Below are 6,171 nucleotides of genomic sequence, written 5' to 3' on the forward strand. Positions count from 1 at the left end.
ATAAAATTAGTTCTTATGTGTTTGTCTACCTCTCCTGATTATATTTATACTCTCAAACGTCAATTTAACTCAATACATGTAATGATTTTTTAAACACGAATTAAAAATTTTCAAATATATTCGTGTCCAGAAAATAATTACTCTCAATATACTGAGTCAATTGACGTTTGAAGGCGTAGATATAATTAGGAGAGATGGAATATTAGTTTCATATCAATCGAGGTCATTTGATTCATCAGCCGATTATACCTAAACCTAGCTGATAGATCACACGACCTCAGATTTACACGAAACTAATTCCTAAAGATCTCTTACGGTTGACAAGAGGGGGGTGAATTGTCTTGCACAATAAAATAAACCAATACCTTTCTCAAACAATCGAGTTTAACACAATTACACACTTAATTAAACAGAATAATAGAATCAAAATAAGTACCAAAATAAGTACGAGACAAGTAAGGTTTTTACTTGGTTGGCAATCAGAGGATTGCTACTTCAAAGAAAGTAGGCTCCATAAGAAAATCTCCTTCTCGAACAAAATGTTGGAGGCGGAGAAGCCTCGTACACGAAAGTGAAGATCTCAATTAAACTTGAAGTACAGAGTGTGTTATTTGAAAAAGAGAAGACCATGACTTTATTTAATGCCCACTGGTTGAAAAGGACTATTTACTGACATGACACGGTCCGGCCGCCCCCAACGTGGCAAATCTTATCGTCTTGCAAACGGCTACGCTATAGGTGTGGGATACAATTTTATCCAGGTCTGGGCGCCCGGATATGCTTCGGACGCTCGGAAACCCTTCCTCGAGGAGGTGGGCGTCGAGGCACCCCTGTAGGTTGTTCGGGCGTCCGGACTTGGTCCAGGCATCCAGCCTTGGCCCAGGCGCCTGGACTTGGCCCAGGCGCCCGGACAGTCAACATCTGGTTGATTGTTCAATTATGCTCTAATCCGGCTCCGCTCACTTAGGTGATCTTGGCCATCCGGAATAGGGCTCACCCGAACTCATTTTTCGGCCTTTTCGAGCAACCTTCCGCTCTGACTTCTCATCCCGTAGAAATATTGCGCGCTTTCTTCTCGTTCACCAGCGTACTCTTCCATAGTGCCTCGTCCCTCAGATGCACCGAGCTCGTCGACTCTCTCTCATGTCATCATTCTCGCTACGTCTTTCGCTAGACTTCCCGTACTCCTAATTTCTTGCACACTTACACACAAGACATCAAAAGACAACAGGACCTAATTTAACTTAGTTGATCATATCAAAACTATCACAGGGTACTTACAATTTCTCCATTTTTGATGTAAGCAACCGAAGTTCAATTAGGGCAAATAAAAAAAATAATAGTGAAATAGCAAGCACTTAATATGCAATTAATAATATTTAATGTAAAAAGATTTACCCTCCCCTAGACTTAATTTCTAACTCTCCTCCTTTGATCACATAAACAATAGGGGAAATGTTGGAAAACAATTTAGAAATAAATCTGAATTAATCTCTAAGGGTAAAAAAATGATGAATATTAAAAAAAATGAACTTTAAAGTTTGAAAATATGAACTTTTGTGATTTATAAAGTAGTTTTGGAAAAACAATTTTAATTTATTTTTAATTCTTAAAAATTCTTAAAATTTTTATAACAGGTAAGCTGATATGTCTAAAGCTGTGATAAAATTTTCATGAAAAAATAAAATTGATTTAACCAATAATAAATTATTTTCTATTGAAGGTTGTATTTTCTATAAAAAAATGTTTAAAAATAGTTTCTAATCTCAAAAAATTGTGAAAATTTTTCTGAGAATGTAATAGAGCAATTATTTTTTATAGAAAAATTAACTTTTAAAAATTGAATCTTTGAGAATTTTTAATATTAAAAATTAGCATTTGGATAAATAATTCATAGAAAATTTAATAATGGCTAAAAAATTTTAAAATATTTTCTTAGATAAAAAATAAATAAAATTTCATAGAAAAATAAAGTTGACCAACATAACACTATAAAATATTTTTAAATTAAAAAAATATGATTTTTGTTAAAAGTTTTCATAAAAAATAATTCAACAGTCAAACAATTTTAAATTTTTTTATACTGATAAGTAATGAAATCCTCTTTCTCATAAAAATTAATATAAAATTAATTTCAAAGAGAAATCATACGAAAAAAAATGTTAGACAATTTTAAGCAAAAAGTTATGAATTCAAATTAAAAATAAAGCATGTATAATGTTTTTTTAATTTAAACATGATTTTGGAACCCAATATAGGTTCCTACATGCTGGATTAATTAGAATTTTTTAAAATATATTTTATTGATAATTTTTTAATTTGACCCTTATGATATCTAAAATGCCAATTAAGTCCTTGATAATTTCTAATTTGTTGAACATGTGAGCATGCATAATTCTTCAAATTTCCTATTTCTACATTCAATTTTTTATTTTCAATTTTTATCTTGTAGAAATCTTCTAATCGACAAGATGTTGCTAAGGTTATTTTAAATTCCTCTTTTTTATTTTTAAAATTTTTATTTTTAATTTCTAATTTACAAGAATTTTTTGACAGTTTTTTTATAAATTTAAATAACTTATTAGGAGGTAGAGATCGTACCTGATTTACCTTATTGATCTTATTATTTGATGCTCTTCCTGTAGTGCTGCTTTCTTATAACATTCCTCCCCTTTCATCGATGCTCTCGATGCTAATCTCGGATGAGCTTGCTTCTTCATCTTCTTTGTGATTTGCCATTAGCCAAGTCCAGCGTAGGCTTCAATTTCTGACTTTGACGTTTTGTCTCATGTCGCTTTTAGGTTCTTATGCATCTTCAGGGTCAGTCTTTTGTCCTTGTCCTTATCTTTGTTCTTCAGTCTTGGGCAATTATCTTTGACGTACCTTTCTTTATTGCAGTAATAACATCTCACTCTCTTTTTTTCCTTTTGGCCTGCACTTGATTGAATTTATTAGCTTTAAAGAATTTTTTAAACTTCATTACTATAAATGTTGTTTCATCATCATCAAGAGAAGTTTCAGACTCTAGTTCATCCATTTTTATTTTTAAAGTTATATTCTATTTGGATTCCTTCTTTAGATATGCACATCTAGTTTCATGTATTTCAAATGTAGAAAATAATTCCTCTAAATTACTTACCTCTAGGTCCCTAGAGATGTAATATGTATCTACTAGGGTTGACCATTCAGGTGTTCTAGGGAAAGCATTAAGCGTAGACCTTAGCGAATCTCGGTTGGTTACATTTTCTCCGAGATTCGTGAGTTTGGTGACTAGCTCCTTTAGCTTGATGTGAAGTTAAGGAACTGTTTCACCTTCTTTTAATCGTAGATTCGTCAGTTGGTTCTGAAGTAGATCTCTCCTTGCAAGCTTGACTTCGAATGATCCTTCGTATAGCTCTAGGAATTTTTTCCAGAGGTCTTTTGTAGATTTGTAGACTCTGATTTGATTTACCTCTTGTGGTGGTAGCGCACTTAGCAGATGGAATTCTACTTTTCTATTTGCCACAAATTCAGTTTGTTCCTTCTTCGTCCAGTGTTCTTTTTTTTTTCAACTCGCTGTTGTTGTCGGTAGGTACTGTAAAATCATTTTTCAAAATTTTAAATATATCAAAATCAGTTTTTAAAATATAACTCCATTTTTTCTTCTAGTGCGCGAAGTCTCCTTCGAACTTCGGTAGGTGGATGCTTATTTCAGCCATCGTCTTTACTTCAGTTGACGGTTAGTTCTTCTGAGGTGACATTGCTTTAATACCAATTGTAGGTCTCTTGTGGAAGCAAGAGGGGGGGGGGTGAATTGCCCTACACAATAAAACAAACTAATACCTTTCTCAAACAATCGGGCTACACACTTAATTAAACAGAATAATAGAATCAAAATAAGTACGAGATAGACAAGCAAGGTTTTTTACTTGGTTGACAATCAGAGGATTGTTACTCCAAGGAAAGTAGGCTCAATAAGAAAATCTCCTTCTCGAACAAAACGTCGGAGGTGGAGAAGCCTCATACACGAAAATGAAGCTAGAAAGTATAGAACTGAATAGCACTTAGAGTACAGAGTGTGTTATTCGAAAAGGAGAAGACCAGGACTCTATTTATAGTCTACTGGTCGAAAAGGACCGTTTGTTGACGTGACACGATCTGGGCACCCGGACCCTCTCCGGGCACCCCCAGTGTGGTCAATCTTATCATCTCGTAAATGATTACATAACGGGCGCGGGATAAAATTTTATTCTGGCCCAGGCGTTAGGAGTAGGTCTAGGCGTCGGAACACCCTTCCTCGAAAAGGCGGGCGTCGAGGCACCCCTGGGATGACCCAGGGGGTCCAGGTACTCGGAGCATCCAGGCGCTCGGATAGTCAACATCTCGTTGACTGTCTGGTTTTTCTCGGATCTAACTCTGCTCACTTGGGTGATCTTATCCATCCGGAATAGGGCTCACTCGAACCTATTTTTTGGTCTTCTCGAGCAACCTTCCGCTCTGGCTTCTCATCCCTTGGAAACGCATTGCGCTTCCTTCTCCTCCGCTAGCACACTCTTTCACAGCACCTCGTCCCTCGGAAGCACCGAGCTCGTCGACTCTTTTCTATGTCGTCCTTCTCGCTAGCTGCGTCTTTTGCTTGACTTCCTGTGCTCCTAGGTTTATGCACACTTAGCAAGGCATCAAAAGACAACACGACCTAACTTGAGTTGGTTGATCACATCAAAACTATCACAGGGTACTTACGGTTCCTATATATTCGTTTAGCTCTCCTGACTATATTCATATCCTTAAAAATCAACTCGATTCAATATATTAAAAGTAATAATTTTTTTAACACAAAATTATTTAAAAAATTTAATTCGTGTTCAAAAAGTTTGGCTGATGAACCAAATGACATCGGGTTGACATGAAATTAGATCTTATGTTTTCGGCTAGTTCTCTTAATTATATCCATGCTCTCAAATATCAATTTAACCTAATATATTGAGGGCAATAATTTTTTGAACACGAATTAAAATTTTCAAACATATTTGTATTTAAAAAATTATTGCTCTTAATATATTGAGTCAAATTGACTTTTGAGGGTATGAATATAATTAAGAGAGGTAGACGAACACATTGAAACTATTTTCATATCAACTTGAGGTCGTTTGTGTTGGTGCAATATTCCTTAGGTCAAGGTTGACCTGGTTGGCTGAGCTTGAATTGGTTCAAGTTCGAGTCTTGATGTTTGAGTTTCGATGTTTGATAATACATGGAGACAAGACATGGAGATTGCATGTGCAATTGTTCATGTGATGAGATTGTGAAGAAGAGTCAAGTAGGTCAAGGTTGACTGGATACTTGACTGGAAAATCCTGGTGAGTGAAGCCAGGTGAAAGTCCTAACTGGGAGGTTAGGCAGACTGGAAAAACCTAGTGAGTGAAGCTAGGTGAAAGTCCCGGTGAGTGAAGCCGAGCAGCTGGAAAGTCCTGGTGAGTGAAGCCAGGCAGAAGGAAAAACCCTAGTGAGTGAAGGTAGGTGAAAGTCCCGGTGAGTGAAGCCGGGCAGTTGGAAAATCCTGGTGAGTGAAGCTAGGTGAAAGACCTAGTGAGTGAAGCTAGGCAGTATGGAAAGTCCTGGTGAGTGAAGCCAGGCACAGGAAATCCAGATGAATCAAGTTTGATTAGACATCTGGTGTTGAGAAGCCCAAGTAGGTCAAGGGATTGACCGGATACTTGGCATGGGAAATCCAGGTGGATCAAGGTTGATCGGACACCTGGTGGAGATAAGTCCAAGTGGGTCAAGGATGACCGAACACTTGGCACGAGGAGAAAAGTCCAAGTGGGTCTAAGGGATTGACCGGACACTTGGTGAGGGAGACCTAGCAGGTCAAGGATGACCGGATGCTAGGCGTGATGTACCAATAGGTCATGGTTGACCGGATGTTGGTTTTAGGGACTCTTGGACTTGATTGGGCAAGTCCACATGGGCTAGATCGATCAACCGATCGATTGGCTCATGCCCAATCGATCGGTTGATCGATTGGGAGAGTGGCGATCCCACAGAAAAGCTCTGGATCGATCAGCCGATCGATTCAGAGCCCCCAATCGATCGAGTGATCGATTGGGAGTCGCGATTCTGCGCGATAAGCCCTAGATCGATCAACCAATCGATCCAGGTATTTCCCGAAAGCATAGAGGTGCTCTGGAT

This window comes from Zingiber officinale, chromosome 2B, assembly GCF_018446385.1.
Source record: "Zingiber officinale cultivar Zhangliang chromosome 2B, Zo_v1.1, whole genome shotgun sequence".
In the NCBI taxonomy this organism is placed as follows: domain Eukaryota; kingdom Viridiplantae; phylum Streptophyta; class Magnoliopsida; order Zingiberales; family Zingiberaceae; genus Zingiber; species Zingiber officinale.